Raw genomic sequence first — 17,281 nt, 5'->3', positions numbered from 1 at the left:
TATTGAAAAGGAGGTGTTTACTGCTACCTGAATATCCATATGGTCCCCAATATTTCTAAGGATCTTTGCAGGTATATGGGGTCGTCTGATTATTTATGACCAATAGGAAAACTGAAAATATTTCTGTCACATATATGGGGAAGCATTTAAGGACCTTTACTCAGAATTCATCTGTTGATGACAGCGAACTCATACTGAGATGACAAAGTAATAAAATCTAAGCAGTCTGGATCACTGAGTCACCACATGAGCTATCCATGCCCTGGAGAGATAACATAAATACATCAGAATTTGCATTAGTGTGGAATAAACCTTTGTTAATATTTCCGAGTTTATCTGTACTACCACATAGCATTGGATATTCTAATACACGAATTAGTACAGGAAGCGGGGTACTGTGATATTAAAAATACAAAAACAAAATATGCAACATTGGCTTAATGGGTAAATGTTAGACTGAAAGAGCTAATAATGGAGGCTGAAAAAGATAACGATTGATGTCGTACAGAAGCTGTCATCTATGAATACTTGGAATGCAGGCTAATTGTCATGAATTTGTAGCTTCAGGGAAAGAGGTTGGAAATAAGAAACTAAGTAGTGTATCCTGCTGACCACCCTGCTTCTTATCAATGGCTTTCTGCCCGGATTCTTAGCCTCTCACCTTAAGCTGACAACTGGCAAATTTCCTAAGAGAAAATAACGGCTGCAGAATGCCAATTTACCTCTCTGAAACTTACCACTCACTGAGATCTTGGTCCCATAACTTCTATTTGTGAGGGCATTCCTAAAATTATTTCAAATGGTGTGTGTGTGTGTGTGTGTGTGTGTGTGTTCCAGCTTTCCTAGTTTTTTGTTGCAGAAGAAATGACCTAGCAAAAAAGCTTTTCAAACTAAGGAGAACTGGAAGTTCAAACGTTGAAACAGTTTGTATTGTATTGATTAAGTCAGTAAATAATATAAATCAGGACCTTAAATTGTTTTTCCTGTTTAATTACTCAAGACAGCCTAAAAGCAGCAACATGAACACCAAAAATATCTTCATTTCGCTAGTTACTTTCATGTACACTACCAAAAATTTGTGGTTTTAGAACGTTTCCATAAAAAGATATGAAGACTCCATGCAGATATGTTGAATTCATATTTCCAGTTAGCAGAAAGTAGGATTAGTTTAAAACATCCACAAAAATGTATTGCTATTAGTATTGGTGATAGTTGTTTGTAGGTGAAAATGTTTTTGTAAGTCCTTTAGATGAAAATGACTCAAAGGTAATATGAGAGTATTAAATACTAATTTTCACATAAATATTAATATGATAGCTTATGTTTAATACTTTTAATTTCAATAAGAGAATAACATGTACATTGGTGATTATTTTTACTTTTATGTAGATCTTTGTTCATAATGCATCGTGTGTGTGTGAATCAAATCAATCGGATAAACATTAAGAGATTTATCAAAAATGTGAAGGTCTAATCAGCAGCACCAATCATCACAACAACCAGTTGCAGTGATTTTTTAATGTGTGTGCCAAGATGATAAATTAACCACATGTGCCAAAGAAAAAATCAACTACCTGGGCTCAGTTCCTCATCTCCATGTAGATGAAGCATCTAGATTGCATATTAATTATCGTGAGATTCTGATTAGGTAAAAAAGAAACATCCAATAAGACTCAGACAAAGATCCATATATCATAATGACAAAATAATGAGTTTGGCAATACTGGCCATGTGAAAGGTAATGTGCTTAATACATTAAGCTTAAAACATTAAATCGTGTGAAAGTCATGAACTTGAGGAGCCACCAACTTAACAAAAGAAACTTTCAACTTGTTCAAGGTTGGAAAAGTCTGGAATAAAAATTTAGTTCCATGGTTTCAATGAATCAGTTGATTGACACCTAAATCTTGCGGGAAAGACTGCTGTGAGAAGACAATTGCTTTCTTATGATAAGATTACTGGAATTCATAGAAAGGTTAAAATACCTGGTAAAATGACTGCAACCCTAGAAAAAGTTTTTGAAAATGTGTATAATCTTGGGATATTTTATATGTGTTATATATTGACATGATGGAGTACGATGCACATATGTACTGATTCGGAGACATGTTCAGGATATATTAAGTAGAAAACAAAGCACCAAATAGTGTATATAGAGATAGGACAAAATTAGTGGAAGTGGAAAAAACTGAATATGGTCTGTTTAATGTTTATACTTGTTTCAAACTCATTCAAATAATAAAATAAAAAAAGAAATTTAGAAAGAAATGAAGTCAAAAAAATAAAAGAGAATGCATACTGAAATAAGACTAAGATAAAATGTTCTGGAGATTTTAAAATATTTCTCCACATTTCTATATTTTGTGTATTGTTTAAAAATGACTGCTCTATTCATGAAATTAACTGTAAATTAGTACATTCTTGTGAAAAAATAAACAAATGACAGTGTGGAATGGAGCTCGGCTGCTAACCAGAACACTGACAGTTGGAATCCACCAGCTGCTCCTTGGAAACCTATGAGCAGTTCCACTCTGTCCTATAGGGTTGCTATGAGTCGGAATTAACAGCAATGGGTTTCGTTTTTACAGATTTTAATCCTACCTCCGTTGTCTTAATCATTACAACAGGCACTTGAATTTAAATTTATATAGCGCCTCATCCTGTTGATAGACATTAAAGCACATTGGTTAAGAGTAAATCTTATGAAGCCAAGTTGCCTGGATTTGAAGGCCAGTTTCATCATTTGCCAAGTCTCTGAAAACAGAGAGGTAACTTAACACTTATACACCTATTTCTTTATTTGGAAAAAGAGGATAGTAAGATTAGAGATATTATGAAGACCATGTAAGTTAATAAATATAAAAATTAATTAGAACAATAAGTGTTATTAATATTAGCTTTATCAAACTTTCCATCTATGGTGATAGAAATATATTCTTTTTCACTGTTCTTAAAATCACAAACAGCATATTTAAAATTCAGAGATTTTTAATGAATTTACAAACCAGAAAATTACAAGACTTTTATGTAGAAAAAATCAAATTGAAATAAAAATAATTCACTAACACAAAAAATTACTCAATATGCGAAAAAAATGAATCACTGCTGATTTATTTCAGAGATTAGGAGTTAATACTTTTTACATATACTTAGCATATTATTCTTTTTGCAGAACTGTAGGCCAGCATAACTAATTTACATATAGAGAATATAGATTCTGAAAAAAGTCCAATAGATTTTATAACAGCATTCATTTAAAAAAATGCAAAGGATAGCTTATTGTCATTTAATTACATTTTGTTCCTTTGCCCTCAAATAAAGATAATTTTATATTTTGTTAATAAGTATAGAGAAGAGGTAGCTGAAATACAGGGGAGGCGAGTGGAGAAGAAATAAAGGAGGAGGAAAAGGAAGAGAATATTTAGTACGTTCTTTGAAATTTGAAACATAGCTAAAGTAAATAGTATCTGCATATTTATTTCTTTCTGCTAATCTTTATTACCTCAGTAATATTAATTAATTCATTCTTATCTGTAGGAGTATGTGTTTGTGTGGATGTTTGTGTGTATATGCATATAACCATAAATATATACATACTGCATTCACACTGGTCTACTTCATCCATTTATTTGTGCATTCAATCAGTAATAACTTACTGAGTTCTTATAGAAAGATCCATAAGCTATGTACTGAAGGGTTTTAGAAGATGCGGAAGAATAGTCTCTGACACTGAAGGACTTAAGTGTCTAATTGGCAATATGGACAAATATGTACAGGAGGAAGTGCATTACACACGCCAGATGTTATCACTGAGGTATGTAAAAACTGTTAGGGTACCATATAAGAGGAATAAATGCACACTAATAAAATGTTCACTAAGTATCTGAAATTAGCATGCTATTTTATATTAGTATCTATTTTTGTATGTAGGTAGATATATATATTTATATGACATCATGCATTTTTATTAATTTTGCATGCTATAATCTGTCTTATATATTATACATAATACAGTGTTTATATATTTATATTTATCTATATGAAAGGAAAATTGTATGATTACCTAAAATCATACATAGTGAATTCACCCATTTTCTTATACTACTAATTTTAATAGGCTACCAATAACTAGTTTAATATTCAACATGTAATATTTATACATATTTTTAATTTTAGAATAATTTAGATTTATAAAAAAAATTGTGAAGATAGTACAGATAGTTCTCATGTACCCCATACCCAATTTCTCCTATTATTAACATCTTACATCAGCATGGTGCATTTGTTACAATTAATAAACCAATATTTATACTTTGTTGTTCGTTTAAGTCCATATTTTATTCAGATTTCCTTAGTTTTTTAACCTAACATTTTTGTGTTCCAGGATCCCATCCAGGATCCCACATTATGTTTAGTTCTGATGTCTCCTTAGATTCCTCTTGACTGAAATAGTGTCTCATATTTTTCTTGTTGTTGATGTCTTTGATGGTTTCGAGGAGTGCTGGGAAAGTATTTTGAAGAATCTCTCCTCAGGAACTGACCTGATATTTATCTCTGGAACAAGTTATGTGTTTTTGGAGAAAGCCACAGAGATAAAGTGCCATTTTTATTACATCATATCAAGAGTACATTTTATCAACATAACTTACCACTATTGGTATTAGCTGACTGCAGTGCTGTTTGCCAGGTTTCTCCATGCAAAGTTACTCCCTTTTTACCCACTTTTTATACTGCATTTTATGGAATGAAATCACTATGCACAATCTGTGCTAAAGGAGTGGAAGTTTTCTTCCAGCTCATTAAGGGTAGAGTATCTATGTAAATTATTTGGAATTCCTCTGAACAAATGTGTCTATTATCCCCTATTCATTTATTTAGTCAATGATATATTTATATCAGTACAGACTCATGTATATTCATTTTATACTTTGGGTTCTAATTCAATACTACTTTATCTTGTTGCTTAAATTATTCCAGCTATGTGCACTGGTTGCTCTGTCAATTGGTTCCTATGTCCCTTTACATATAACCATCAATGTGATTTTTTTTTGAGCACTTCTTTATTTCTGGCTCTAAATATACTCCAAGCCCTTCCTGCATTATTTCTGCTCTAGGCCTATTATCAACAATTTCTCTAGGGAGCCCTGGTTCCTCTTATTGGAGTATGGTCTTAAAAACCAAAATTTAGATGTTATGTGTGCTTGAAGATACTGGGGTGTCATTGCATCAGGGATTTCATAGCTGACAAAGCAAGGATATATATATATGTGTATACTAACCTGCATAGATACAAATACCTCTAAATATTTCTTTATTTAACCATCTGAATCTATATTAAGCTAACTATGAGTTTATACTGATCTCTCTAACTCCAATCCATTATCATGCAGATTATTCTAGCATCCTTCCATTGCATATCTGTATATTCTCATTCCAGCAGTGAGAAACCTGGATCCCACCATCTGGCATCCATTTTCTCAGATGTTTAATTCCAGTGTATGTGAATAGTTATATCAGAATTGTTAACCTATTGTCTTAGTCATCTAGTGCTGCTCCAACAGAAATACCACAAGTGGATGGCTTTACAAACAGAAATTTATTCTCTCACAGTCCAGTAGGCTACAAGTCCAAATTCAGGGCATCAGCTCCAGGGGAACGCTTCCTCCATTGGCTCTGGAGGAAAGTCCATGTCATCAGTCTTCCTTTGGTCTGGGAGCTTCTCTGCGCAGGAACCTCAGGTCCAAAGGATGCGCTCTGCTCCCAGCACTGCTTTCTTGGTGGTATGAGGTTCCCATGTGTCTCTGCTCGCTTCTCTCTTTTATATCTCAAAAGAGATTGCATTAAGACACTGATCTTGTCAACCTCATCAGTATAACCTCATCACGGTGATAAAATTTACAGCACATAAGGAAATCACATCAGATAACACAATCATACAATACTAGGAATCATGACCTAGCCAAGTTGCTACACACATTTTTTGGGAACACAATTCAATCCATGACACCTATACTCCATGGGAAATAACTGTATCAACTAGAGAACAGTGTTTATGTACAGATTCTTTTTCCTTTAATTTTCAAGCTTCTCATTTCTAGGGTTTCTTAGGTCAGCACTTTTTTACCCTTATCCTCTGTTTACCCTTACATTGTATGTTATTTCATACATTTCTAATACAGTTAAATTGTTTTGTCATATTATACATCCCATCCTGGGAGCCTACGATCTTCTAAATGATTTTTAATTTGCATATATTAAGGTTCACTGTTCATGAAGAAATTGAAGTTGTGAAGGATTTCATTCTACTTGGAGCAACAATCAATGTTCATGGAAGCAGCAGTCAAGAAATAAAAACAACATATTGCAGCAAAAGACCTTCTTAAGTCTTAAAAAAATACATCACTTTGATGACTAAGGTGTGACTGACACAAACCATGGAATATTCAGTCACCTCAAATTCATACAAAAGTTGGACAATAAAAGAGAAGACCAAAGAAGAAATGACACATTAAAATTGTGGTGTTGGGGAAGAATGTTGAATATACTATTCACTGACAGAAGCATGAACAAATCAGTCTTGGAGACAGTACAGCCAGAATGCTCCTTAGAAGCAAAGATGGCAAGACTTCATCTCACTTTCATTGGACAAGTCATCTGGAGGGACCAATCACTAGAGAAGGCTATCATGCTTGGTAAAAAAGACAGTCATCAAAAAAGAGGGAGACTCAATGAGATATCCACTGAGATGTTACAGTCACTACAACAAGGGGCTCAAATATAGCAACAATTGTGAGGATGGTGCAGAGTCAACAATATTTTGCTCTGTTGTAAATAAGGTTGCTATCAGTTGGAGTTGACTCAATGGCATCTAACAGCAATACAAGATACACACTTTTGCTCTAAAGTTCTAGGAGTTTTGACAAACGCATAATGTCATATATATCCACCACTACAATTCATAAATGAGAATATTAACAACAACAAAATAATACAATACAGAGTAGTTTCACTACCCTAAAAAAATCCCTTTTGCTTCACCTAATCAATCCTCCCACTCCTCCTTTGCAACAGGACTATTTGGTGTTGTTGAAAGTTGCCTTTGAGTCAATTCTGATTCATGGAGAGCCCACGTGTCCAAAGTAGAGCTGCTCCTTAGTGTTTGCAAGGCTGTGACCACCTGGCCTGTCTTCAGAGGTGCCTCTGGGTAGGTTTGAACTGCCAATCTTGTGGCTAGTAGTCCAGTGTTTAATGATTTGAGCCACCCAGAGACAACACCAGTCTAGTTTTGCCTTCTCCAGAATGTCATGTAATTAGAATAATACAGTATGTCACCTTGTCAAACTGACTTCTTTCACTTAGCAACATATATTTAAGACTGATCCCTGATTTAAGATTGATCCCTGTCTTTTAGCATCATGATAGCTCATTTGTTTTTAATTGTTCAATAATATTCTATTGTTTGGATATATCAGAGTTTATTATTCAGTCACTTAATAAAAGACATTGTATATGATCAAGAACCAATGATACTGAAGAAGCCCAAGCTGCATTGAAGGCATTGGTTAAAAAAAAAAAAAAAAAAAAGCTCCAGGAATTGACGGAATATCAACTGAGATATTTCAACAAATGGATTCAGCAATGGAAGTTCTCACTCATTTATGCCAAGAAATTTGGAAGGCAGCTACCTGGCCAACCAACTGGAAGAAATCTATATTTTTGCCCATTCCAAAAAATGGTAATCCAGCAGAATGTGGAAATTATTGAACAATATCATTAATATTACACACAAGTAAAATTTACTGAAGATCCTTCAAAAGCGGTTGCAGCAGTACTGCAGAAATTCAGGCTGAATTCAGAAGAGGACGTAGAACGAGGGATATGATTGCTGATATCAAATGGATCTTGGCTGAAAGCAGAGAATACCAGATGTTTACCTGTCTGGTTTTATTGATTATGCAAAGGGATTCCACTGTGTGGATCATAACAAATTATGGATAACATTGTGTAGAATGGGAATTCCAGAAGACTTAATTGTGCTCATGCAGAACCTGTGCATAGACCAAGAGGCAGTCATTTGAACAGAGCAAGGGGATATTGTGTAGTTTAAAGTCAGGAAAGGTGTGCATCAGGGTTGTATCTTTTCACCATACTTAAGCAGTCTGTACCCTAAGCAAATAATCTGAGAAGGTGGACGATTTGAAGAACAACAAGGCATCAGGTTTGAGGGAAGTCTCATTAACAACCTGTGATACACAGATGACACAATCTTTCTTGCTGAAAGTGAAGAGAACTTGAAGCACTTACTGATGAAGAACGAAGACTACAGCCTTCATTGTGGATCACACCTCGACGTAAAGAAAACAAAAATCCTCAAAATTGGGCCAATAAACAACATCATGATAAATGCAGAAAAGGTTGAAGTTGTCAAGGACTTCATTTTACTTGGATATACAATGAATGTCCACGGAAGCAGCAGTCAAGAAATCAAACGACACACTGCATTAGGCAAATATGTTGCAAAAGACCTGTCTAAAGTGTTAAAACAGCAAAGATATAACATAAGGACTAAGGTGAGCCTGACCCAAGCCATGGTGTTTTCAGTTAGCTCATATGCATGTTAAAACTGGACAATGAATAAGGAAGATCAAAGAAGAATTGATGTCTTTAGATTATGGTGTTGGTGAAGAACATTTATATACCATGGACTGCCAAAAGAATGAACAAATCTGTCTTAGAAGTACAGCCTGGATGCTCATTAGAAGCAAGGATGGTGAGACTTTATCTCACGTACTTTGGGCATGTTATCAGGCAGAAGCAATCTCTGGAGAAGGTCATCATGCTTGGCAAAGTAGAGGGTCAGTGAAAAAGAAGAAGACCCTCATCAAGATGAATTGACATAGCGGCTACAATAATGGGCTCAAGCATAATGATTGTGAGGATGGCACAGGACCCGGCCGTGTTTTGTTTTGTTGTACGTTCAGCTGCTATGATTCAGAACCCAATGGATGGCACCTAAAAAGCAACATATAAAACAAAAAACTACTAGATACATTCTTGTATCAGTTTTTGTGTGGATATAACTTTCAATCCAATTGTGTAAATACCTAGGAGCACAAATGCGGGATCATGTGGTATAATTGTTTACTTTTTAAGAAACTCCCTAGTTGCCTAGTTGTCTTCCAAAGTGGTTCAACCATTTTGCATTCCCACTGGCTATGATAAAAGGTTTTTTTTTGCTCTGTATCTCACCAGCAGTTGATGTTGGAAATTTTTTTTTATTTTTAGCCTTTCTAATAGGAATGTGGTGTTATCTCATTATTGTTTTACATTTCAATTCCCTAATGACAAATGATGTTGAGCGTATTTTAGTATGCTTATTTACCATCTGTGTATCTTCTTTGGTGAGATATCTGTTCAGATATTTAGTCAATTTTTTATTTGGGTTGTTCAGATTCATATTTTTGAGCTTTAAATTTTGTGTGTGTATTTTGCATGCAAGTGGTTTATCAGATATGAGATTTACAAATATTTTCTCATAATCTGTGACTTGTCTTTTCATTCTCCTAGCAATGTCCTTCCAGAGCAGAGTTTTTAATTTTAATAAAGTCCAATTTTTCTTTTCATGTATTGTGCTTTTGGTGTTCTATGTAAAAATTACTAGATTTTCTCCTGTTTTCTTCTAGAAATTTTATAGTCTTGCATTCTAAGTTTAGTTCTATGATCTACTATGATTTAATTTTGTCAGAAGTGTGAAGTTTGTATTTACATTCTTTTTTTTTTTTTGCATATGGAAGTCCAATTTTTCCAGTCTCATTCTTTCTTGAAAATAGTACCCTTTGTCTATTAAATTATATTTGCTTAGTTGTCCAAGATTGGTTAAATATATTTTTGTGGATCTATTTCCAATTGAACTAATTGTTTCACTTTCTGTCTTAAAATTGCAACATTATAAAAAAACTCTTCAGCAATTGTGGTTTTTTTGCTTTCATATAGAGAAAGTAAAGCAAAATGGATCCTACTCTTTAAGTATGTTTTATGTTTCTATTTTGGAACACAGTTGTGATATCTGAAAGCAACACCACTAAATTTCTTATTAACAATTTGTAAATTCAGTATTAGCTAGGGGAATAGTGTTTTATGAATAATGCAATAAAAATAAGAATACTTCCTAATAGTTTATGCCAGTGGTCTCCAAATATATTCAATATAATCTCTATATCTATATGAAATAGAAATAAAAAGGATAAATAAATTCCATAATAATAATTTACCTGTATAGGTTTTGTACAATGTTCCAAGATCTAAGTATTTTGCATTTTACATATAGTAACTGATTTAGTCTTCGAAATATCCATTTATAGTAAGAGCGATTTCAATTCTCATTTTAGACAATAAATTGATCAATAAAAAGAGGCTATGTAATTTTTCCAATTTCACACATCTGGAGTTGTTTTCCATTCTTGCTTCAAAGTCTATTCTGTAAACTATTATGTTGTTTTGTCTCTGAAAAAATGAATGCAAAACAATACGAAGCACATTTTAATATTTTTGTCTAATCATACTGTTTTCTAACATTCATTACATAGTTATTCAAAGCATAATGTACAAATGAGGTATATATATTTTAATGTTAAAGAATGTGAATTCATATTTCAAAAATGTTGAAAATTTATAATTTTGGCTAAATTTATTTTTCAGTTTTGTTAATATGATTACTACCTTATTCTGTGGCTGACGAAGTACACAAACTATGAGACATGTTATCCCTGACACTTCTTTTTCTTTTTTTTTTTTAACTTTACTTGTATATTCAGTATGAGATTTTTTTTACTTAGAGCTTTTATGCAACTATTCTATTCTGTAAGTCTTACTTTACTAAAATTCACTACTACAATCAATCTCTAAGTTAACTATAATACACAGACTTTCACTGACAGCAAACAAACCCATGAAGTTACCACTATCAACCACTCTACACTACTGAACTCGCCCGTTGTTAAAGTACTTTCGTAAAGCGTTCCCCTCCCCCCCTAAAATTCTTTCCTCTTCAGCCTGGTTGTTGTTTAATGTGAGCTTTACCCTTTTACTTGCTTTGCAGTACAATATGATAATGACATATATCTCACTTGACTAGAGACTTTAAATATGCTTAGGTGATTTGACCTGCCCTCTTGCATCTTTGCCAGTTTCCATGAAAAGCATTTTCCAGGTAACCAATGGATTTTTAGTTGGGTCTTGAAATAAATTACAAGTAAAACTGTCACCAGAGTTGATTCACAGACAAATGGGAAGTAAATAAATATGTGTTGTTGAAAGCCACTAAAATTTTGGGATTGCTTGTTATGAGGCGTCATTACAAAAGTAGCTGATCAATGCAAATACTCTCTGATGTACTTTTTATCTGACAAATAGATGAAGTGATGAAATCAGCATCAACAATTTTATTTATATTACAAAGCTGAATAATCTTCTTATAAAATATAGATATTCTGATATTTTATAATTACCTGCCAAACTGGGAACCATTCCTAAAATCGATTAAAATAATGGCTAAAAAGATAATAAATAAACCCCACTGGCCAAATGTAGATAGCAGACGTGTTCTGTTTGATCCTGAAGAATCAATTCAGAATATTTTATGGATCATTAATTGTCAAGTTATTCAGTAGGTATGTGGATAATTTGCGTTATTTATTTTAATTTTTGGAAAAATTAGATCTATCACCACATGGCAATAATTGGCTACCTTCTTAAAGTTGGCATTAGTTTTTATTGCCACACTTCTCTCCCTGCCTCTCCCCAACATTGAGGTTATTGTCAGTTGTCTCTTATTATCTTGTTTATACTGCTGGGTTTCTTAATCTCAGCTAATTTAGGTTAAAGGATTAATCCATGGAGTCATTGGAGTATTTGATACCGTGACCCCTGAATTAAAATACGTACATATATATGTATATACACACATATATATGTGTATATATATATATATATATGTATATATACATATGTGTGTGTTTTATTTTTAACAGGCATGCTTGTATATGATACTTTACTGTGTTATATACTTTATCAACTAAATTAAGTAATAAATAAGTACCTCACTCTACTGGAGAATCATAAAATCTGGAAGATATTAGAATGAATTCATTTTAGAGGAATGAAATTTACATGTTCATCTTTGATTAGTTGCCAGATTTTCTGAGAGCAAAAGAAGGTCCTTTTAACTTTGCAACTTTTCTCTGAAGCTATGAAATATTTATATTAATTTATTATGTTCTTGTTGAATATCACCAGTCTTTCAGCTCCATGATTGGACCCTTAATAGAAGTCAGTGTCACCTGAAATGATAAATTAAAAGCAGAACGTCAAGCTGCTCTTTAACTTCAAGGCTCGTTTAATATAAGTGATCTCTATGAAAGCAAACAGTGAACAATTAAAAGAAGATCCCGTCCATATAATGTATATCAAATATTTTAATTGTCTTCATTAGGCATGCATGAGAAAGCCAAGATGTGTTTTGGTTTCAGAAAGTAATGATCCAAGATAAAAATATATCAACATGGGAGAAAAATAGCACATAAAACTATTTATGAGTTGTCACCTGAAATTAGAAGCACCTTTCCATGACATAAAATTGTCAAACCTTTGATTCAGTTAATAAATGTGCAGATGATTGGCATAAAAGATGGTCAGAGAAATCTAATTAACAATGTAGATTGTTCTCAGAAGTGAGCTACTACTTTACACATATTGTGTGCTACTTAAAATGCTTCACACCAAGGAAATTTTGATAAATTATTTTATGTAAAAGGAATATCACCCTACAGTAGGCATCCGAATAGAAAGCATGTTCATTAAGATGGTATATTTCAAAACTAGATACTGACTTTTAATACCAGATTTCTTGATCTTGGCATTATTCACATTTTGGGCTGGATAAGTACTTGATGTAAGGAGCCTTCTTCTGCACTGCAGGTGGTTTAGAAACACCCCTAGTCTCTACCCACTGAACGTCATTAGTAACCCCCTAATTATACCAAATGGAAACCCTGGTGGCGCAGTTGTTATCAGTTTGGCTGCTAACCAAAATGTTAGCAGTTTGAATCCACCAGGCACTCCTTGCAAACCCTATGGGGCAGTTCTACTCTGTCCTACAGGGTCACTATGAGTCGGAATAGACTCAACGGCAACTAGTTTGGTTTCTTTTTTAACTCTAACAACCAAAAATGTCTCGTGACATTGCAAATATTCCCTAGAGAGCAAATTCGTCCCTGGTTGTGAACTACAGTTTAATATTACATCTTCCTAAATATTGGAACACTTATCCTATTAGTATTCAATAATAGTTTATGCAACAAATTTACTTAACTAAAGAAAAATATGGATTTGAAATAATCACTTACTTAAACTTTAAAATCTCATACCGTGGTGACAAAGCACATATCCAAAAATATTATATTAACCTTAATCTACTTACCCAACTTTGTTTCATTATAACAGCTTAAGGTCTTGCTATGTACAAGCACTATGCCAGGCATCTGGATGTTTAAGAGTAATACATAAGGTAAAACCCTTCTTGAAAATTAATTTTGATTTTATTTATTCATAATTGCTTCACTTGGATTTTTTGACCATGCTGCCATTAGGACAAATCTAATGTTTGATGAAGTTGCTGAGAAAATTATTTTCCTTAATGAGGTGAGGTATGTTGCGTCTTCTGGGAACTATAGGTATTTCAAGGAAAAAATATACTAAAGTTTTCAAATATCTTAAACAACATTTTCTTCTTTTTACGGTAAGCCAACAACAAATGAACATCAATTATTCGATAACTTTTAAACAATTGTAACAACATTTCCTCCACCAACCACATTACATTCACCTCACCACCACTGAGTTGACACTCTCCCCTCTGTGCAACACTGTGCCTTGAAGTGATATACAATCAAAAAATTATACTTTGCTTATACATATTTCCTGACCTTGCCACTGAACCTTTAGAAACTTGAAAATAAGGACCAGTCCCATACTTTTTTATTTACGTATTTTTATTATCAGCATCTAGTATAGTGACTGTCACAAGGTAAATGCTGGATAATTAATTGTTCAATTAATTTTTAAGTGAACCTAAAGGTAAATTCTAATTTATCTTTGTGAAGCAGACACTGGACAGTAGACGTTTGGCAAGAGCCTAGAGATCAGGCTTTCCCAATCTTTTGACTTCTTAGAGGCCCTTATCTTATCTATCACAGTGCTTCTTACTTTATTTCCTTCTTATATTAATTTTGTTTGAAGAAGATAAATCTGTTTGCATAATTTTGCAAAGTACTATTTTATCTGACTCTAAGCCAGCTTGAGTACAAAGCTGAGAGATCAAGGGCCTCTCTTAATAAAATTGTAAGATTCTTAGGTCTTCATTTCAGAAAGCCGCTTTAGGTTAAGACTCTGTGTCTCTTGCTGCACATTTCTGAATGTGAAAGATGTGGCCAACTTATTACAAAGCCCTGCAATTTTTCCTCCAGATCCTTTAAAGCCTCTTTCACTGTACGCGTGTGACCTGAGTCTCAAGATGGCACAGGTGGCATTTTAACAAGTGAATTATTTTACCACGTCATAGTTGCTGACTTCCCTGCCAGAGAGGAGAGACCTCTCCGTATCACACACCTCACCTCGGATCAACCAGTTTCATATTTTAATGTTCATTATTCACAATGCTGCACTAGCAATCATATTTGTTAGGATTATTTAGATCATAATGACAGGTGCAAGTATATTGGAAAACGTTTTGGCAGTTTCTGATAACGTTAAATGTATGCGTATCTGTGATCTAGCAATTTATTCGTAAAGACACCAATCCACATGATCACAAAAGTACTCGTACAAGAATGTTGATAGCAGCTAAATTCATATTAGTCAAGTGGTCATAAAAAGGAGCTTTAATAAACCAACTGTGGCATATTCATATAATAGATTTTCTTATCAATAAAAGGGAATAAACTACAGATACATTCAACAACATTAATGAAACTCAAAATTGTTATCAAAAGAAGTGAAACGTCAAAGAATATATGCTGTATGTGTCCTTAGTATTGCATTTATTTACCTGAATAGACAGAAATACCTCACTCTCCAGTAGCTGCAGAAAATTCTTAGGCAAGCTCTAATGCCCAGGCTTAGATTGTAAAACGATCTGGAATGGAGGTTTGAGGAACTATGATTAGCATCTATTTATTCATGTTCCATCTGGGGCAGGTTAAGCTTCATCAGATCAAATGCAATTGCTTTCCCACAAGGAAATGTTGACTGTTAAAACAAACAAACAAAAAACATACTTGTAAGTTAGTAAATAATATTGAAAAATTATCAAGAACTTGGGATAGAAATAGATATTAAAATACATGTACCAAAATTTTCAATTACATGACAAGAAAAAAACATCAAAATCACAGATAATAGACACTGGGAAGATTAGAGAATGGAATCACCCAATGTCTGAAGGGAATATTTATTTTTACATACACGTGTTATATAGGAGTTTTGATTTAGAAATGTCATTGAATACTGAGAGGAGAACCGAAATACCTCTAGAACTTGTGAAAATGTAAAAATTCCATTTAAAAGACCTCGGGGCAATGGAGGAGCCCTGGCAGTGCAGTGGTTAAGCACTTGGCTGATAACCAAAAAGTCGGCAGTTCGGATCCAGCAGCCTCTCCTTGGAAACCCTGTGGGACAGCTCTACTCTGTTCTATAGGGTCATTACGAGTTGGAATCAACTCATTCAATGACAAGGTTTTTCTTTTTCTTTTCCTTTTTTTTTTTTTTTTTTTTGAGGATGGTGGGGTAATAGCAATATTGGGACCTTACTTTCAGTTGACACTGAGAAGTAGAGAGAACAGTCTGTGATGAGACTGAGGAAGAAGAGTGGGTTTGTTAGGTACTGATTTTGGCTTGGAGAATTTCAGAGAAATAGGAAAAGATGGAAATAGTGGTAGGTTAAATCAAGAAAGACAAAATATAGCAATTGGAAAATGATCGTACAGAGTTTATAGATAATAGAAGAGTTTATGTAACTAGTGATTATCAAAAAGGATAGCAATCTGTGGCTAATGAAATTTAATGGTCTGAAAATATGAAGTAAAAATAGAATGTGGTTTCATTGCAGTTGCAAACTAAATCCCTGAGTTGTATAGGATAGTTAAGGATGCAGTCCCTGCCAGGTCTGTGGACACTGGTGTTTATCATAGCATTTTTTATACAACAAAAATTAGAAAAAAAAAAAAAAAACTTGAAAAGCATGGTTCATAAATCATGATTTATCTGCTAACATAGTATACAGTCATTAAGATATTTATAATAAGCTGATAAAAAATGAAAATATTTTTGCTATAATATTAAGTGTAAAAGCAATTCAAATAACATACACAATATGGTAATTATATAAAATGTTCCTATTTTAAAAGTTTATTAACACACAACATGGTGAATAAAATTAATGTCATTGAATTGTACACAGAAAAAAGGTCAGAAGGCCGAATATTTTGTTATATATATTTTTAACACAGTAATAAAAAGAACAAATGAGATGTTTTTCTTTCCTTATAAAACTTTTGACTTTTCTCTGTTTTCTACTATTAGCTTGCTTTTCATTTACAGAGAAAAAATAAACAGTAAACTCAAAAATGTGTTCAAAACATGAATAAATCATGCAAAAATAGATTCATGGCCTGCATTTAGAGCACTTAAGAGCAGAACTATCCAGCCTCACCCTCTTGGGACCTTTCTTGTATATACTCTGTATAATTTCTGCAGGAGCCCCCGCTACACTTCTCTTTTTACACAGACTGCATGGGGACTCAGGCAGCCTCCTTGCTTTTTTGTCTAATTAAGAAAGTTATTTTTGTACAGTTAAGTTTTTCTTCATGGAAACATCAGAGATCCTACATATTCTACACAGGACGGCATCTCTAGGCATTTTACTCCTGTGACAGTCACAGCATTAGCCTCCTTGCAAATTTCCTGCTGCTGTAGTATTTACAGAGCCCTGGTGGTGCAGTGGTTAAAAGCCTGGCTACTAACCAAAACGTCAGCAGTTCGAATCCATCAGTGGCACCTTGGAAACCTTATGAGGCAATTCTACGCTGTCCTCCAGGGTTGCTATGAGTAGGAATCAACTTGAGGGCAACAGGGTTTTTTTTTTTTTTTTTTGGTAGTTATGGTTTGTGTACAGCATTTTGTATATTTATTGATTAACTGACTTGAAGTTCTGAAGTACTTTGTTTCC

The sequence above is a fragment of the Trichechus manatus genome, unplaced genomic scaffold (assembly GCF_000243295.1).
Source record: "Trichechus manatus latirostris isolate Lorelei unplaced genomic scaffold, TriManLat1.0 scaffold00095, whole genome shotgun sequence".
Classification (NCBI taxonomy): domain Eukaryota; kingdom Metazoa; phylum Chordata; class Mammalia; order Sirenia; family Trichechidae; genus Trichechus; species Trichechus manatus.
Note: the sequence above shows the minus strand (reverse complement) of the source record.